This window comes from Oncorhynchus mykiss, chromosome 1, assembly GCF_057628025.1.
Source record: "Oncorhynchus mykiss isolate SJ-2025 chromosome 1, ASM5762802v1, whole genome shotgun sequence".
NCBI classification, from domain to species: Eukaryota; Metazoa; Chordata; class Actinopteri; order Salmoniformes; family Salmonidae; genus Oncorhynchus; species Oncorhynchus mykiss.
In genome coordinates, this window is record NC_143022.1 from 85821084 (window position 1) to 85841802 (window position 20719).

General features: G+C 43.4%; 1 protein-coding gene across 1 annotated transcript in view; it reads left to right on the forward strand.

The window, feature by feature from the left end:
* Nucleotides 1–20719, forward strand: part of LOC110530624 (leucine-rich melanocyte differentiation-associated protein) — a 431978-nt gene that overhangs the window by 152568 nt on the left and 258691 nt on the right. The gene's annotated exons all lie outside the window — the stretch shown is intronic.

The following is a 20719-nucleotide window of genomic DNA, read 5'->3' on the forward strand; positions in this document are numbered from 1 at the left end:
TAAATATCTAGTCATATGCTTGTGTCTGGCTGTAATTTATTTTGTTGTGGCCTCATGGAAATTGTTTGGGAGATTTGAGATTTAGCGCCTGTCAGATAAATGTGCCCAGGTAATATAACACTACTGGATAGAGTGACACAAATATTTACTGACCGCTTTAAAGGTTTGTAACTTGTCACAGTTTGCAACTTGTTGTTTCTCTCACTGGGTCCAGGGCTGTAAACAGAAAACTGTGTGGATAAATTATTACTCTTTCTGAGAGGGTTCTATTAAGCACTGCAGTAACCTTAACCAAAAGCAACCCAGTTTACATAACAGAACTGAGGTTAAACACTTTACGAGCTGCAGCATTAATCTCTCTCCATATTGCTTTATCAGAGGTTATGTTTTTATGTCATTCTTTATTGTCACATTACCACAGTAATTGATCACGAAACTCAACCTATACAACCAAATGACAGGCAGAAAAATGTTGATATTTTAATATTATTCACATGAATAGTATATACAGAATATTATTTACAGTAGTTTACATTCCAGCATATCGCTGAGAAACGCAATGTTGATGTTAACTTACAGTTCTGTGAGAACTTTTCACAGAGTGCCGTGATGCTATTCCAAAGTATTGGAAGTCAAACATGTCACCCACTTACTAGGAGATGAATGGCCGATCGGTCAGTAGAGGCTGCTGCTGCTGATGAGTGACAACTGAGATGCGTCTTGTCACTTTCCAGCTACGTGTCTGTCAGGAGGGAGTGTCTGTCGGTGGCAAAACAGTTGCCTCCTTTCACACAGACAGACAGACAGACAGACGGACGGACGGACGGACGGACGGACGGACGGACGGACGGACGGACGGGCGGGTGGGCGGCCCTCTGTGTGAGTGTGTCTTCCTCAACAGCTGACCATATGGTTCTGTACCTCAGAGAGTGAAAGGGATATAGACGGGGCAGAGAGAGCAACATAGATGGTGGGAGAGAGAGATACTCTCTAGCTACCCAGCTAGTTGGCACTAGTGCCCCTCTCTGCCAAGGAGAGGCCTGTGTTCCACTGCACTGTACATTCCATTCCATTTATGAGCATATTTCAGTGGTCAACAAGACTAGCAATCAACAATCAGTTAAACATCTGTTACTGTCTATTAATAAACGCTTCGTCGCAGATTTACTGCGGGGACGACGGCTGGTGGGGTTCGCTCCAAAACGTATGTGGAGCGGGCAGGCGGAGGCTGACACCATTTGTAAATATGAGACAGATTAGAGAGCGGGAGGCAACTAAATTAAAACGCCAAACGACCATGGCCAGATGGAGCACCATATAACAAATGGAACAAATGGAAGAAGTTGTAGATGTGTCAGTTGTACAGACGATGCGGGGCAATTGATTTGAGAGAGCAGATCTAATGGTTATATTGTCACTTAGCAGACTGAGAGTGGGTCTGTATAGGTCTGTGGCCTTCTGGTTGGTAGGACATTCATTCACACATATGGATGGAGTGGTTCTGTCTACAGTGTCGTTGCCACGTCCTGACCTTAGTTCCTTTTTTATGTCTCTGTTTTAGTTTGGTCAGGGCGTGAGTTGGGGTGGGCATTCTATGTTTTGTATTCTATGTTTTGTATTTCTGGTTTTGGCTTGGTATGGTTCCCAATCAGAGGCAGCTGTCATTCGTTGTCTCTGATTGAGAACCATACTTAGGCAGCCTGTTTTCCCACTATGATTTGTGGGTAGTTGTTTTCTGTGTCTGTGTTTTACCATACAGAACTGTTTCGGTTTTCATTTATTTCTCTTGTTCTTTTGTATTCAGTGTTCGGTTATATTTCATTAAAATATGGACACTTACCACGCTGCGCATTGGTCCGATCTTTCCTACTCCTCCTCAGAAGAGGAGGAAAACTGTTACAGTCGTTTAGAAGCTGTTTAGTGATTGGAGAGGGAAGTGAACATGGTTACTGGGGTCTTCATATTGGAACTGTTGTTGTTGAAATGTTCAATATTCAATATAAATGTTCAATATTAACTGGTGCTTTCCTGTCTAAATGATACTTAACCTGCGCTGACCTCTCATTGGATTATATTTGATTTAGCCTAAGGCCTAGTGTAGTGTTGTAGTTTAGGGAAGTATATTCCATGTGGAGTAGAATATGTCTGTTATACAGTATTAATTGTTGTTTAGGAGCAGAATAGGAGGAGTGTGTTTTAACAGTAGCTAATCAATCTACACACAATATCCCGTATTGAGAAAGCAAAAACAGGTTTTTAGACATTTTTTGCAAATGTATTAAAAATAAAAAACAGGAATACCTTATTTACAAATACATTTAAACTCAGTTTTTCACAATTCCTGACATTTAATCCTTCTCTGTCTTAGGTCAGTTAGGATAACCACTTTATTTTACGAATGTGAAATGTCAGAATAATATTAGAGATAATGATTTATTTCAGCTTTTATTTCTTTCATCACATTCCCAGTGGGTCATAAGTTTACATACACTCAATTAGTATTTGGTAGCATTGTCTTTAAATTGTTTAACTGAACATTTTGGATAGCATTCCACAAGCTTCCCACAATAAGTTGGGTGAATTTTGGCACATTCCTCCTGACAGAGCTGGTGTAACTGAGTCGGGTTTGTAGGCCTCCTTGCTCACTCACGCTTTTTCAGTTCTGCCCACACCTTTTCTATGGGATTGAGGTTAGGGCTTTGTGATGGCCACTCTAATACCTTGACTTTGTTGTCCTTAAGCCATTTTGCCACAACTTTGGAAGTATGCTTGGGGTCATTGTGCGTTTGGAAGGCCCATTTGCGACCAAGCTTGAACTTCCTTACTGATGTCTTGAGATGTTGCTTCAATATATCCACGTAATTTTCCTTCCTCCTCATGATGCCATCTATTTTGTGAAGTGCACCAGTCCCTCCTGCAGCAAAGCACCCCCACAACATAATGCTGCCACCCCCGTGCTTCGCGGTTGGGATGGTGTTCTTCGGCTTGCAAGCCTCCCCCTTTTTCCTCCAAACATACTGATGTTCATTATGGGCAAACAGTTCTATTTTTGTTTCATCAAACCAGAGGACCTTTCTCCAAAAGTACGATCTTTGTCCCCATGTGCAGTTGCAAACCATATTCTGGCTTTTTTATGGTGGTTTTGGAGCAGTGGCTTCTTCCTTGCTGAGCGGCCGTTCAGGTTATGTCGATATAGGACTAGTTTTACTTTGGATATAGATACTTTTGTACCTGTTTCCTCCAGCATCTTCACAAGGTCATTTGCTGCTGTTCTGGGATTGATTTGCACTTTTCGCACCAATGTACATTCATCCCTAGGAGACAGAATGCGTCTCCTTCCTGAGCGGTATGATGGCTGCGTGGTCCCATGGTGTTTATACTTGCGTACTATTGAAAACCTGCTGCAGAGCACTCAGGAGACTGGGGTGAAGGTTCACCTTTCAACAGGATAAAGACCCTAAGCACACATTAGAGACAACGCAGGAGTGGCTTCGGGACAAGTCTCTGAATGTCCTTGAGTGACCCAGCCAGAGCCCAGAATTGAACCAAATCGAACATCTCAGGAGAGACCTGAAAATAGCTGTGAGGTGACGCTCCACATCCAACCTGACAGAGCTTGAGAGCACCTGTAGAGAAGAATGGGAGAAACTCCCCAAATACAGGTGTGCCAAGCTTGTAACGTCATACCCAAGATGACTCGAGAATGTAATCGCTGCTTCAAATAAGTATTGAGTAAAGAATCTGAATACTTATGTAAATGTGATTTTTCTGTTTTTTTATTTGTAATACATTTTAGAATAAGGCTATAACTTAACAAAGTGGAAAATTCAAGTGGTCTGAATTAGAGGTCGACCGATTAAAAGGAATGGCCGATTTAATTAGGGCCAATTTCAAGTTTTCACAACAATCGGAAATCGGTATTTTTGGACACCGATTTGGAAGTTTTTTAGTTTTACACCTTTATTTAATATTTATTTAACAAGGCAAGTCAGTTAAGAACACATTCTTATTTTCAATGATGGCCTAGGAACGGTGGGTTAACTGCCTTGTTCAGGGGCAGAAACGACAGATTTTCACCTTGTCAGCTCGGGGGATCCAATCTTGCAACCTTACAGTTAACTAGTCCAACGCTATAACGACCTGCCTCTCGTTGCACTCCACAAGGAGCCTGCCTGTTACGCGAATGCAGTAAGCCAAGGTAAGTTGCTAGCTAGCATTAAACTTATCTTATAAAAACCAATAATTCAATCATAATCACTAGTTAAGTACACATGGTGGATATTACTAGATATTATCTAGCGTGTCCTGTGTTGCATATAATCTGACTGAGCATACAAGCATACAAGTATCAAAGTATCTGACTGAGCGGTGGTAGGCAGAAGCAGGCTTGTAAGCATTCATTCAAACAGCACTTTCGTGCGTTTTGCCAGCAGCTCTTCGTTGTGTGTCAAGCATTGCGCTGTTTATGACTTCAAGCCTATCAACTCCCAAGATGAGGCTGGTGCAACCGAAGTGAAATGGCTAACTAGTTAGCTCGCGCTGATAGTGTTTCAAACGTCACTCGCTCTGAGACTTGGAGTGGTTGTTCCCCTTGCTCTGCATGGGTAACGCTGCTTCGAGAGTGGCTGTTGTCGTTGTGTTCCTGGTTTGAGCCCAGGGAGGAGCAAGGAGAGGGACGGAAGCTATACTGTTACACTGGCAATACTAAAGTGCCTATAAGAACATCCAATAGTCAAAGGTTAATGAAATAAAAATGGTATAGAGGGAAATAGTCCTATAATAACTACAACCTAAAACTTCTTATCTGGGAATATTGAAGACTCATGTTAAAAGGAACCACCAGCTTTCATATGTTCTCATGTTCTGAGCAAGGAACTTAAACGTTAGCTTTCTTACATGGCACATATTGCACTTTTACTTTCTTCTCCAACACTTTGTTTTTGCATTATTTAAACCAAATTGAACATGTTTCATTACATATTTGAGGCTAAATTGATTTTATTTATGTATTATATTAAGTTAAAATAAGTGTTCATTCAGTATTGTTGTAATTGTCATTATTACAAATAAATAAATACAAATCGGCATCGTTTTTTTTGGTCCTCCAATAAGCGTTGAAAAATCATAATCGATCGACCTCTAGTCTGAATACTTTCCGAATGCACTGTATCCTGCAGAGCTTTGGTTTAGTTTACAGTATGTGACTTGTTTTGTCATAAAGGTACTGTGACATGTTACTGAGACTTCGTTTTGTCGATCTTTCCCTAGGAATACTGCTCTGAGGACTGCTCTTTAGGTCATAGAAGTGTGAGCATATCTGTTTATAGTAAATGGATGTGCAGCAGTATCATAAGGAGAGAGTTCGTTTTGTTTGGGTCAAAGACTGCATATAAAATTAAATAGATCATGAGCACTGCCATTATGATAATGGTTTACACCACTTCCCACGTTGTGTCATATTTTATTTCTGAGCTTGTGGGATCACCCAAAAAACACAAAGAAGAGAAAAATATTTGTAGAGACTGTTCAGCTCTACGACCCCTTATATCTTATCTATGACCCCTTATGTCTGCTCTACGAACCCTTTATATCTGCTCAACAACCCCTTTTTTTCTGCTCAACAACCCCTTTGTCTGCTCTACGACCCCTTTGTCTGCTCTACGACCCTTTTATGTCTGTTCTACGACCCATTTATGTCTGCTCTACGACCCCTTTATGTCTGCTCTACGACCCCTTTATGAAAAACAGAACAGACAGTTTTTACTGAACTGAATGCAATTTATTCAGTCCGATCTGAAGATGAGCCAATTTGAGAGCGATTAGCTTGCGGTTAATGAACTCGTAGAGCCTGGAGAGGAACGGCAATTACTCTGTAATGTAGAGCCTTTTAAGTCCCAATACTGTAGCCGTCCTGGCTGGCCTGACGTATGATTTTACATTTTGTTTTGGAATAAAGTGGTCGCTGTCTAGTTCATTTAAAGCACCATTATTTGGGCGTATTTAAAACATGATGCATTATGTCTTGTTTGTGCCATTGCTCCTTTCAATGTGTGGACTGACTTTAGTATTCCACAGTCGATAGGACAATAACACAACTAGTACTGTAATACTTGAACCTGCTCTCACTACTCATTCAGATAAATACATATCTCTTGACATTACGTAACCTGTTAACACTTCATGTACAGTCATTTGTTTCCTTAATCTTTGTCTGTTTTTATCTTTATTTCTTGTTTCTTTTGAGGCGTCGTTACTAGAATCTCCCATATCATCACTCACCAGATATCTCTTTGTATTTTGTCCAGGAGATGTATTTTCTTCCTTGCGGTTACTTACCCTTCTCTTTACCTCTGGCCCAGATAGGAGAGGGCTGGACTGACAGGTACTATTTGTTATGAGGACGAGACAGGGCCGACACACACTAGATTATAAAACACAGAGACGTGCAGAGATCAGATAAACAATTTGCCACCAAACTTGGCTACCCATAATTCTCTCTGCCCAGTCTGTTCAAAATCGGGTTGGGGGGGGGGGGGGGGAGATATGTACGGGGGTGGGAGAGAAGGATGGAGAGAGGCGGGATATGAGCACAAATGAACAGTGAGAAATCCACCTGGCTGATAGCAGTCAGGTTAGCATTTTTCTCTCTCTCTCGGTCTCTCTCTCTGGGTTAATTCAATGGATGAAAAGCTGGCCTGTGTGATGTGTCATATATCACCGACAGGGCATCAGTAATCTTTGCTCAAGGTCACAGATAACAGACAGATAGACATGTGAATGAGATGGAAAAAAAACAACTCATCCTTTTCTGCTCCCACCACGAAGGAGATAAAGGAAGATTTATGACTCATCTCGGACCACAGAGCGGCCGCAGCGGCCGTTTTTCACCGGTTCCAAAAATTGGTGCTGGAAAGCAATCTGCTTGTGTCTGTGTCCGTCAGGTGCTGCGGAAGGAAATTGGGTCCTTCAGGCTTTTTACTCTGCAGTCAGCTATTTTCTTTATAGCAGTTTTGTTTTTAATGGTATCCATAAATACAGTATATGTAGGGTTATAAGTACCTTTATCACCCAAAGTGGTATGTGTCTGTGTGTTTGTGTGTGATGTGGCCATTGCCAGCAATCCTTTGGTGCCTGGCTTTTGAAGTGAACGCCCTGCCCTCAGTGATAGGCTAGGCAAAGTTATAAAGATGGCTATAGAATTCAGTGTGTTGAATGATTTGACACTGAAGACATGATATTAAAGACATCACTACTTTCCTGTTCAGCTTGATTGACAGACATATACAGTATATACTGAACAAAAATATAAATGCAACATGCAACAACGATTTTAATGAGTTACAGTACATATAATGAAATGTGTAAATGTAAAATTAGGCCCTAATCTATGGATTTCACATGACTGGTCAGGGGCGCAGCCATTAGTTGGCCTGGAAGGGCATATGCCCACCCACTGGTCTCATATGATCCCGCAGGTGTAAAAGCCGGATGTGGAGATGCTGGGCTGAAGTGGTTACACGTGGTCTGCCATTGGACCGGTTGGACGTACTGCCAAATTTTCTAAAATGACATTAGAGGTGGCTCATGGTAGAGAAGTGAACCTTTTCATTTTCTGGCAACAGCTCTGGTGGACATTCCTGCAGTCAGCATGCCAATTGCACGCTCCCTCAAAACTTGAGACACCTGTGGCATTGTGTTGTGTGACAAAACTGAGCATTTTAGAGTGGTCTTTTTGTTGAACCTAGCACAAGGTGCACCTGTGTAATGATCATGCTGTTTAATCAACTTCTTGGTATGCCACACTTGTCAGGTTGATGGATTATCTTGGCAAAGGAGAAATGCTCACTAACAGGGATGTAAACAAATGTGTGCACATTTGTGAAAAATAAGGTTTTTGTGCTGATGGAACATTTCTGGAATCTTTTATTTCAGCTCATGAAACATGGGACCAATACTTTACATGTTGCGTTTATATTTTTGTTCAGTATGTTTGCTTTTATAACATCATGTGCAGATCCTCTTGATACTCCCCATCCCGGATCCGGGAGCGTAATCATCGACTGACACTAATTAGCATAACGCAACAGGCATAAATATTACTAGAAATATTCCTATTCATGAAAATCACAAGTGAAATATACTGAGACACAGCTTAGCCTTTTGTTAATCACCCAGTCATCTCAGATTTCAAAAAATGCTTTACAGCCAAAGCAAGACAAGCATTTGTGTAAGTTTATCGATAGCCTAGCATAGCATTAAGTCCAGCTAGCAGCAGGTAACTTGGTCACGAAAATCAGAAAAGCAATCAAATTAAATAGTTTACCTTTGATGAGCTTCGGATGTTTTCTCTCACGAGACTCCCAGTTAGATAGCCAATGTTCATTTTTTCCAAAAATATTATTTTTGTAGGCGAAATAGCTCTGTTTGTTCTTCACGTTTGGCTGAGAAATCGACCGGAAATTACGGTCACGAAAACACAGAAAAATATTCAAAATTAGCTCCATAATATCGACAGAAACATGGCAAACGTTGTTTATAATCAATCCTCAAGGTGTTTTTCAAATATCTATTCGATAATATATCCACCGGGACAATTGGTTTTTCAGTAGGACCGATTGGAAAAATGGCTACCTCTGTATTTTACGCGAGAGTCACTCTGAGAGCCATCAGGTGACCACCTACAAAATGTAGCCGCTTACGGGTATTCTTCAACATAAATGCGTAAAATTACGTCACAATGCTATAGACACTTTGGGAATACGTAGAAAAAGTAATCTGGTTGATAGCCCATTCACTGCTCAATAGGGACGCATTGGAACACAGAGCTTTCAAAGCACGAGGCACTTCCGGATTGGATTTTTCTCAGGCTTTCGCCTGCAATATCAGTTCTGTTATACTCACAATATTTTTACAGCTTTGGAAACTTTAGTGTTTTCTATCCTAAGCTGTCAATTATATGCATATTCTAGCATCTTGTCCTAACAAAATATCCCATTTACTTTGGGTACGTTATTTTTCCAAAAATGAAAATACTGCCCCCTAGTCACAACAGGTTGTTTAAGCTGCAATAAAATAAGAATTTAAAATTAAAAGCATATTGAAAGTAGCTTACAAAAGTGGTTGATCCCAAGTTCAAATTTTGTCAGTCACACATTCTGATTCAAGATGACGTCTCCCGAGTGGTGCAGTGGTCTAAGGCACTGCATTACAGTGCTAGCTGCGTCACTACAGATCCTGGTTCGGTACCGGGCTGTGTCGCAGCCAGCCGCTACCGCGAGACCCATGAGGCGGCGCACGTTTGGCCCAGCGTTTTCCGGGTTAGGGGAGGGTTTGGCAGGCCGGATGTCCTTGTCCCATCGCTCAAGCGAGTCCTGTGGTGGGCCGGGCACGCTGACACGGTCGCCAGCTGGAAGGCGTTTCCTCCAATACATTGGTGCGGCTGGCTACTGGGTTAAGGGAGCATTGTGTCAAGAAGCAGTGCTGCTTGGCAGGATCGTGTTTCAAAGGATGCAGGGCTCTTGACCTTCACCTCTCCCGTGTCCGTACGGGATTTGCAGCGTTGGGACAAGACTGTAACTACCAATTGGTTACCACGAAATTGGGGAGAAAAAAAGGGGTAAAAAAAATATACACAATCGTTCAAACGTTTGGGGTCACTTACAAATGTCCTTGTTTTTAAAAGAAAAGCACATTTTTTGTCCATTAAAATAACATAAAATTGATCAGGAATACAGTGTAGACATTGTTAATGTTGTAAATGACTATTGTAGCTGGAAACGGCAGATTTTTTATGGAATATCTACATAGGCGGACAGAGGCCCATTATCATTAACCATCACTCCTGTGTTCCAATGGCACATTGTCTTAGCTAATCCAAGTTTATCATTTTAAAAGGCTAATTGATCATGTATATTATGAAAAAAAAAAAAAAAAAATTAGTTCAGCGTGTGTTTAATAATCCTAATTACAAAGTTATAACCCAGAGGGCCGGCACACCAGTCATTTAAAAAATGCTACATGAAATTCAGAATTTCACCCCAGAGAGTTGGAGCTTATTTGTCTGCTCCTCTCCTCCGCTTGGCTAAAGCTATGAGAACATGAACAAAATGATTGGATGCGTACCAAATGTTCCTCTATTTCCTTTGAAGTGCACTACTTTTGACCATGGCCCATAGGGCCTAGGGTGCCATTTGGGATGCACAAATAAAGCTTAATCTCTTAAGTGTTCAATTTAGAAAATAGAGGATAATTGCCACCAATACAGGGATAATATATGCTCTGGAATCTTCTTGGCATCTTTTTAAAGTCATTGCATGTTTTCCTCATCATCCCAACTGTAACTGAAGTATTATATGTATTTATCTGAATGAGTACTCGGTGCTCAACATATTAACGCATGGTATGAGCAGGACTTGCACGTTTCTGGACTATTGTGTTCAATGTGAAAGGTCCAATCGACCAGCTATACAGAAAGCTGAGTTAGATTCCAACTCGTCTCTGGTAGACCCTTATTAACAGTTATTAACAGTTCTATTACTATATTACACTATTGTTATTCTATTGTCGTATATATATATAAAAATATATTAATTATATTATTATTAATATTTACCATTTTGTTTCATAACCTATATATATATATATATATATATATTGTTTCATAACCTATATATATATATATATTAATGTTTTTGAGTTATAGTGCAGACAATGTGTATTCTAGACCGATAAATATATATACATATATGTATATTTATATATATATATATATATATATATATATATATATATATATATATATATATTTATATATATATATTTATATATATATATATATATTTATATATATATATATATATTTATATATATATATATATATATATATATATTTATATATATATATATATATATTTTTTTTTTATATATATATATTTATATATATATATATATATATATATATATATATATATATATATATATATATATATATATATATGTATATATATTTATCAGTCTAGAATACACATTGTCTGCACTATAACACAAAAACATTAATGTGCATCATTAGTGACTAGAGTTCTCAGTCGTATGATGTTGATTGCGCAACACAGGGAGCAGTCTGCAGGACTCTACAGGCCTGCTCTATTCAGTTCTGCTGTGGATCAGGTTGCACTGGGAGGGAAACGTACACGTCTCCTCTCCTCTTGGGGCTTCCAGAGAGCACAGACACAGACGCTTCCAGATAGCTGCCATATTGGAGGGCACAGAGGGATCAGCTTAAAGCAACAGGCTTGTTGACTCTGATATCCTATCTGGAAGACTCTGATATCCATCACTTCCCCAGTTTACAGTGCTTGCTGCTAACTGGGCTGACGGCAGAATATTAGCGTGGGTCGGGGCTAGCCAGAGGATCTCGCCTCCAGCGGGAGACTGAAGGCTGGGTCATGTGTTTGTGCCTGTCAAGTGTTGGCTGAAAGAGAGTGTCTGTCTGTCTAAGACCTGGGTTCAAATACTATTTGAAATCATGAAATACTTACTAGCGTTTGGTCTAGCTTTCCTGGAGTGCCAGGTGGGCGTCGTTCAACGTTTTGAAACTATTCAATTGGTCCATTAAGGCAGGCAAGCTCAATGAAGAACAGATAAAGTATGATAGATAAAAATAATTTTGAATAGTATTTGAACCCAGGTCTGTTTTTTCTTCTGACTGCTGTTCCCTCTCACCCCACACCAGGCAGTGTAAATGAGGGGCGCTTCAAGGTGAGGAGGGAGGGAGGAGGGGGTGAGGAAGATAGCGGGTGAGGAGGAGGGTGTGCCAGGCACAATAAGCAGATGTTCTGATCTGGTAATGGAGGGAGGGGGAAAGAGGAGGACAGAACAGGCTGTGAGATGTAAAACATATATTTGCCTCTCGCCTGCTGCTTGTCTCTCTCCGCTGCCCCTCGAGCCCAGCTGTACCTGCTGTCACTGGCGAGGCTCCACGGCCAACACTGACATCTGTTCAGACTCGCTCAGACTAGCGCAATGTCCTTCGCCGCCACGGAGCCAAAAAGAAAGAAGAGGACTGGTTCACTCAGCGACCATCATCCTTCAGGTGAAAGGTTAGCTGTTTAGCGTGTGGTGTAGAACACAGGGGCCGCGATTCAGCCAATGACAGGACAGATTGATTTGTGCAAATCATTTTGCCCTTCCTACTTACAGGGAAGACTTGAGGATGGGGATAGGACTTTGCGGCAGTTCTATCTATCGATCTATCGATCTGTCTGTCTGTCCGTCCGTCCGTCTGTGTGCTCTATCACCCCAGTGAACAGGGTTCAGCCTAAATCTAGACTAGATTAATTAAAACCAGTCTGCTCATCCTTTCCCTCCTGTGGGCTTGAAGTCGGAAGTTTACATACACTAGTTTTTCAACCACTCCACAAATGTCTTGTTAACAAACTATAGTTTTGGCAAGTCGGTTAGGACATCTACTTTGTGCACGACACAATTAATTTTTCCAACAATTGTTTGATGACAGATTATTTCACACAGATTATAATTCACCAAGACCTCAGAAAAAACATTGTAGACCTCCACAAGTCTGGTTCATCCTTGGGAGCAATTTCCAAACACCTGAAGGTACCACGTTCATCTGTACAAACAATAGTACGCAAGTATAAACACCATGGGACCACGCAGCCGTCATGCAGCTCAGGAAGTTGCGCGTTCTGTCTCCTAGAGATGAATGTACTTTGGTGCAAAAAGTGCAAATCAATCCCAGAACAACAGCAAAGGACATTGTGAAGATACTGGAGGAAACAGGTACAAAATTATCTATATCTACTGTAAAACTAGTCGTATATCGACATAAACTAAAAGGCTGTTCAGCAAGGAAGAAGCCACTGCTCCAAAACCACCATAAAAAAAGACAGACTACGGTTTGCAACTGCACATGGGGACAAAGATCATACTTTTTGGAGAAATGTCCTCTGGTCTGATGAAACAAAAATTTAACTGTTTGGCCATAATGACCATCGTTATATTTGGAGGAAAAAAGGGGGAGGCTTGCAAGCCGAAGATCACCATCCCAACCCGTGAAGCACGGGGGTGGCAGCATCATGTTGAAAAAAAACATATCAACTGTTACTGTCTCACCCCTAAACTAGGAGACTGCCTGTAACACTGGATTTGCGCAATATCATACCAATACTACTACGTTGCGTTCATGATGACTGGTGCTGTAGGATGAGAGAGAGAGAGAGAGAGAGAGAGAGAGAGAGAGAGAGAGAGAGAGAGAGAGAGAGAGAGAGAGAGAGAGAGAGAGAGAGAGAGAGAGAGAGAGAGAGAGAGAGAGAGAGAGAGAGAGAGAGAGAGAGAGAGAGAGAGAGAGAGAGAGAGAGAGAGAGAGAGAGAGAGAGAGAGAGAGAGAGAGAGAGAGAGACCTGTGTAAGGCAGTATTTCCCGAGTGGCGCAGCAGTCTAAGGCACTGCATCTCAGTGCTTGAAGAGTCACTACAGACACCCTGGTTCGATTCCAGGCTGTATCACGACGCACAATTTGCCCAGCGTCGTTTGGGTTTGCCGGGGTAGGCCATCATTGTAAAAAATAATTTGTTCTTACTTGCCTAGTTAAATAGAAGAATTATTATCATTTCCCCCCACCGTATCATTCTATCCTTCAAATAATCTAATCGCACTTGTCACAATACAACTGATGTAGACCTTACCGTGAAATGCTTACTTACAATCCCTTAACCAACAATGCAGTTCAAGAAATAGAGTTAAGAAAATGTTTACTAAATAAACTAAAGTAACACAATAAAATAACAATACCGAGGCTATATACAGGGGATACCGGTACCGAGGCTATATACAGGGGGTACCGGTACTGAGGTCCTGGATGGCAGGAAGCTTTTCCCCACTGATGTACTACCCTCTAGCGCCTTACGGTCGAATGCCGAGTAGTTGCCATACCAGGCTGTGATGCAACCGGTCAGGATGCTCTCGATGGTGCAGCTGTAGAACTTTTTGAGGATCTGGGGACTCATGCCAAATCTTTTCAGTCTCAGCTGAGTTTATGGTGTTGTTTTAGCAAATTTGAGACTCATTGCTCCAATCTAGCTCCTGTCTGATTGATAAGTTTATTACAGTACCGTCTTCCCTCACACAATATAAATGATGCATGAATCACATTGTGTTTATTCTGTCTACTCTCTCTGGGAAAGAAAGAGAGAGAGACATGGGCTACGTCCCAAATGGCACCCTATTCCCTACATAGTGCATTTCTTTTGACCAGAGCCCTACAGGGAAAGGGGACCATTTGAGACACAACCATGGTAGCTGGTTAGAGAGGGGCTCATTAACATCTCGTGACTGGATAAGTGCCTCTCATTTTCTCCGGGAGACCCACTCGAGCCCTGCCCAGACTAACAAATGTTCATATCTCTCTAAAGATTACAACCCCTCTCCTCGTTGCCTTGCCCTCTAGCGTCTAGTGTTAATTCCCTCTTTGTGACTACGACGCAACCGACACGACCGACGGCTGTTACATTCATTTTTGATGTCGGCCACTCCGCGTCATTGACCTTCAATTCCTGCTGAGTACAACACCTGCTGACCTCCGGCCCTAAATCTGTCAGAGAGGATATATATACCCTCCCTTCCTCCGCCCCCCTCTCTCTCTCTCTCTCTCTCTCTCTCTCGCTCTCTCTCTCTCTGCCTCTCTCTCTCTCTCTCTCCGCCTCTCTCTCTCTCTCTCCGCCCCTCTCTCTCTCTCTCCGCCCCTCTCTCTCCCTCTCTCCTTCTCTCTCTCTCTCTGCCCCCCTCTCTCTCTTTCTCTCTCTCTCCGCCTCTCTCTCTCTCCGCCCCTCTCTCTCTCTCTCTCTCTCTCTCCACCTCTCTCTCTCTCTCTCTCTCTCCTTCTCTCTCTCTCTCTCTCTCCACCTCTCTCTCTCTCCGCCTCTCTCTCTCTCTCTCTCTCTCTCTCTCTCTCCTTCTCTCTCTGCCCCCCGTCTCTCTTTCTCTCACTCTCCGCCTCTCTCTCCGCCCCTCTCTCCCTCTCTCTCCGCCCCTCTCCCTCTCTCTCTCTCTCTCTCTCTCTCTCTCTCTATCTCCGCCTCTCTCTCTCCACCTCCCTCCCTCCCTCCCTCCCTCCCTCCCTCCCTCCCTCCCAGGCCCACACCCACCTGTCATGTCCCTGAGATGTTCTGCATCTTGTTTCAACACATTCCTCTACCACTGTAATGAGGGGAGAAATTGAGCGGAGTCTCTTTTCTCTCCAGACTGTTAATCTTTGTAGAATTTATCAACGAAAATGTATCTCGTTTGATGACGGATGCTAAGGGCATTTCTATTAACATGCTCATTGACAGTTCACACTACATTCTGCATCTTATTGTCTGTGGCTGGCTAAATGACACCTTGAAGAGAAGAGAAGGTTGGGCTGTGAGAGTAGGGCTGTATTGTTCTAGCAGGGCCGTATTCAGCCAGGTGTCCCCACGCTGTGATGTAACGCATCAGAAGGAACTTTTCTTTCTACTGTGTAGGGTGTAGGGCGCTGGTCAACAGTAGTGAACTATACTGTGTAGGGTGTAGGGCGCTGGTCAACAGTAGTGAACTATACTGTGTAGGGCGCTGGTCAAAAGTAGTGAACTATACTGTGTAGGGTGTAGGGCACTGGTCAACAGTAGTGAACTATACTGTGTAGGGTGTAGGGCGCTGGTCAACAGTAGTGAACTATACTGTGTAGGGTGTAGGGCGCTGGTCAACAGTAGTGAACTATACTGTGTAGGGCGCTGGTCAAAAGTAGTGAACTATACTGTGTAGGGTGTAGGGCGCTGGTCAACAGTAGTGAACTATACTGTGTAGGGTGTAGGGCGCTGGTCAACAGTAGTGAACTAAACTGTGTAGGGCGCTGGTCAACAGTAGTGAACTATACTGTGTAGGGTGTAGGGCGCTGGTCAAAAGTAGTGAACTATACTGTGTAGGGCGCTCGTCAACAGTAGTGAACTATACTGTGTAGGGCGCTGGTCAACAGTAGTGAACTATACTGTGTAGGGTGTAGGGCGCTGGTCAACAGTAGTGAACTATACTGTGTAGGGCGCTGGTCAACAGTAGTGAACTATACTGTGTAGGGTGTAGGGCAAAAGTAGTGAACTATACTGTTTAGGGCGCTGGTCAACAGTAGTGAACTATACTGTGTAGGGTGTAGGGCACTGGTCAACAGTAGTGAACTATACTGTGTAGGGTGTAGGGCGCTGGTCAACAGTAGTGAACTATACTGTGTAGGGTGTAGGGCGCTGGTCAAAAGTAGTGAACTATACTGTGTAGGGCGCTGGTCAACAGTAGTGAACTATACTGTGTAGGGCGCTGGTCAACAGTAGTGCACTATACGGTGTAGGGCGCTGGTCAACAGTAGTGAACTATACTGTGTAGGGTGTAGGGCGCTGGTCAACAGTAGTGGACTATACTGTGTAGGGTGTAGGGCGCTGGTCAACAGTAGTGGACTATACGGTGTAGGGTGTAGGGCGCTGGTCAACAGTAGTGAACTATACTGTGTAGGGTGTAGGGCGCTGGTCAACAGTAGTGGACTATACTGTGTAGGGTGTAGGGCGCTGGTCAACAGTAGTGAACTATACTGTGTAGGGTGTAGGGCGCTGGTCAACAGTAGTGAACTATACTGTGTAGGGCGCTGGTCAACAGTAGTGAACTATGCTGTGTAGGGTGTAGGGCAAAAGTAGTGAACTATACTGTTTAGGGCGCTGGTCAACAGTAGTGGACTATACTGTGTAGGGTGTAGGGCAATGGTCAACAGTAGTGAACTATACTGTGTAGGGTGTAGGGCGCTGGTCAACAGTAGTGAACTATACTGTGTAGGGTGTAGGGCGCTGGTCAACAGTAGTGAACTATACTGTGTAGGGTGTAGGGCAATGGTCAACAGTAGTGAACTATACTGTGTAGGGTGTAGGGCGCTGGTCAACAGTAGTGAACTATACTGTGTAGGGTGTAGGGCGCTGGTCAACAGTAGTGGACTATACTGTGTAGGGTGTAGGGCAATGGTCAACAGTAGTGAACTATACTGTGTAGGGTGTAGGGCGCTGGTCAACAGTAGTGAACTATACTGTGTAGGGTGTAGGGCGCTGGTCAACAGTAGTGAACTATACTGTGTAGGGTGTAGGGCAATGGTCAACAGTAGTGAACTATACTGTGTAGGGTGTAGGGCGCTGGTCAACAGTAGTGAACTATACTGTGTAGGGTGTAGGGCGCTGGTCAAAAGTAGTGAACTATACTGTGTAGGGCGCTGGTCAACAGTAGTGAACTATACTGTGTAGGGCGCTGGTCAACAGTAGTGAACTATACTGTGTAGGGTGTAGGGCGCTGGTCAACAGTAGTGGACTATACGGTGTAGGGCGCTGGTCAACAGTAGTGAACTATACTGTGTAGGGTGTAGGGCGCTGGTCAACAGTAGTGGACTATACTGTGTAGGGTGTAGGGCGCTGGTCAACAGTAGTGGACTATACGGTGTAGGGTGTAGGGCGCTGGTCAACAGTAGTGAACAATACTGTGTAGGGTGTAGGGCGCTGGTCAACAGTAGTGGACTATACTGTGTAGGGTGTAGGGCGCTGGTCAACAGTAGTGAACTATACTGTGTAGGGTGTAGGGCGCTGGTCAAAAGTAGTGAACTATACTGTGTAGGGTGTAGGGCGCTGGTCAAAAGTAGTGAACTATACTGTGTAGGGCGCTGGTCAACAGTAGTGAACTATACTGTGTAGGGCGCTGGTCAACAGTAGTGAACTATACTGTGTAGGGCGCTGGTCAACAGTAGTGAACTATACTGTGTAGGGTGTAGGGCGCTGGTCAACAGTAGTGGACTATACGGTGTAGGGCGCTGGTCAACAGTAGTGAACTATACTGTGTAGGGTGTAGGGCGCTGGTCAACAGTAGTGGACTATACTGTGTAGGGTGTAGGGCGCTGGTCAACAGTAGTGGACTATACGGTGTAGGGTGTAGGGCGCTGGTCAACAGTAGTGAACAATACTGTGTAGGGTGTAGGGCGCTGGTCAACAGTAGTGGACTATACTGTGTAGGGTGTAGGGCGCTGGTCAACAGTAGTGAACTATACTGTGTAGGGTGTAGGGCGCTGGTCAAAAGTAGTGAACTATACTGTGTAGGGTGTAGGGCGCTGGTCAAAAGTAGTGAACTATACTGTGTAGGGCGCTGGTCAACAGTAGTGAACTATACTGTGTAGGGCGCTGGTCAACAGTAGTGAACTATACTGTGTAGGGTGTAGGGCGCTGGTCAACAGTAGTGAACTATACTGTGTAGGGTGTAGGGCGCTGGTCAACAGTAGTGAACTATACTGTGTAGGTGATCTCAGACGTATAGGGTGTCATATGAGATGCAGCCCCTGGATGGTTAATGGACATCCTTTGTGGGTATTTCTTCACTTTCTGGAAGCTCAATAGTTATTTTTCTTTTTTTCCGAGTGTTTTTTCTCTCGGCTCAGGAATGAAGATGGAGAAAGGGCTTGTGCTACGCGCTGCCAAACTTTACAGATGGGTTCAGGCAGATTGAGATTAATTGTTGATTTGGGATTGACCCTCGACTCCAGTTATTTTAAAACAACTATTAATCTCTGGTTTGGATGTGAATGGAGAACATGAATGTACGTATACAGACAGAAACCATTACTATTGCCATAATCCCACTCTGTTATAAAGCATTTACCAATTTTACAGGCATGGCATTACATGAACCATTACATGAAACATGAAACATTACATGAACCATACATTAATATGTATGATTTCAAAGGAATGTCTAGATTACGTATTCTACTAATGAGGCTAATTGTAATACTAAGCCATTTGGCATTGTGCTCTCACAGTAACCTCTGAACCTGTCAGAGACATGTTAGGTGCCAGGACCCAACACCTGCTGAGGGGGGTGGGATCATGTTGTGTGGACGTGTGTGTGCGTGCATGCTCACATACATTGTGTGTGTTTTAGAGCAGGGTTTCCCCAAACTAGGCCCCACCCCTACGTTTTTGTTTTTGCCCTAGCACTACACAGCTGATTCAAAACCAAAACATGTACCCAGGGAGGGCCCCAGGACCAAGTTTGGGAAACAATGTTTTAGAGGAGGGGGTGCAGTTCGGACTCTGCAGACCCTGCAACCTGACCCCCCCACCCCAATCCCTCTCCTGTTGCCACTGCGGCCCTAAACCACCAGCCCCAGTGGCTCCAGATGCTCTGGTGGCTCACTTGACCGTGCTTACAGGAAGTCCATTGTTGCAGGGGACAGAATTCAGGGGGAAGTGGTGTAATCCTGGCTCTGTCCTTGATCAGTCAGGTTGGATTTCACACACAGACCCCTGATCGGGCTGCAGCGCAGCCCTCAGCCAAGCTAGGCCCCTCGCCTAGGAGATGGGGAATCACAGGGAAAGTAGTCTAGCCGTGCTCCATAATAAGAGAGAGTTGTAGCATAGGAGCTGGTATTATAATAATGAAGGGGGAGGAGTTAAATGCATGTGTAACCTGTTGTAATGTAATTGCCTTATGGTGTTCCAATTAGACAGGATTTTTGTATTTAAAAAAAATGTATTTAACCTTTATTTAACTAGGCAAGTACAGACCCAACACCACCCAACACCACACTACAGGCCCAACACCACACTACAGACCCAACACCACACTACAGACCCAACACCACACTACAGACCCAACACCACCCAACACCACACTACAGGCCCAACACCACACTACAGACCCAACACCACACTACAGACCCAACACCACACTACAGACCCAACACCACCCAACACCACACTACAGGCCCAACACCACACTACAGACCCAACACCACACTACAGACCCAACACTGTCCCCCATCCTTTGGGCTGGTCAGGAAGAGACCCCACCAGAAGGAATTCCAAGGCTATGGTAGATCAAACTGTATTTGGGATTGCTATGCCGTGTGTGTGGTGAGTGTGTTGCACCACTCTGCCCAGGGGAGTTTTGCCTGGTGAGGTGCAGTTTACCTAGCCACCCACTGTAAAACATGGCCCTTCCTGCGCTTACTTTACCTCCCAGCTCCTTTCATATTAAACATGACAAATGATATGTTTCTGCTTGCTTCAGATTGTTTTCACTCTTCAAATCATCTGTGAGGAGAGTTATCTGTGCTCTTTAAAAGAAAACACGTTTTTTCCTCTGCTCTCTCTTTTGGTGCAGTAGGTGTGTTAGAATGAAGTCCCATCCAATATGAGTCATTTGTCTTTCATTGAATTAGACAAACTCTAGCCAATGACGTTGAAATAAATTGATGTAATGACAAGAATTCCTGCCTCGTAACAGTGGAGAGGTGAAAATCCGCCCCCGCCATTTCTGTCTTTGCACTTGGCATGGCATGTAATGTGATCTCAGACGTGTTAGAGAAAGCATCGACTTTTTCTCCTCCGTTTTACGCACAAGCAGAATTCCAGTTTGTAGGCTTCTTGTTTTCCTCTTGCTAGTGTCACAGAGGTATTTAACGTCCTAGTTATAGAAAAAGGTTGTTGATTCAAAACAGTGTGTACTTAAAGGTACACATTTGTAGAGGCTGACAGATGTATTCTAGTACACACACTCATACAGTGAGGGGAAAAAGTATTTGATCCCCTGCTGATTTTGTACGTTTGCCCACTGACAAAGAAATTATCAGTCTATAATTTTAATGGTAGGTTTATTTGAACAGTGAGAGACAG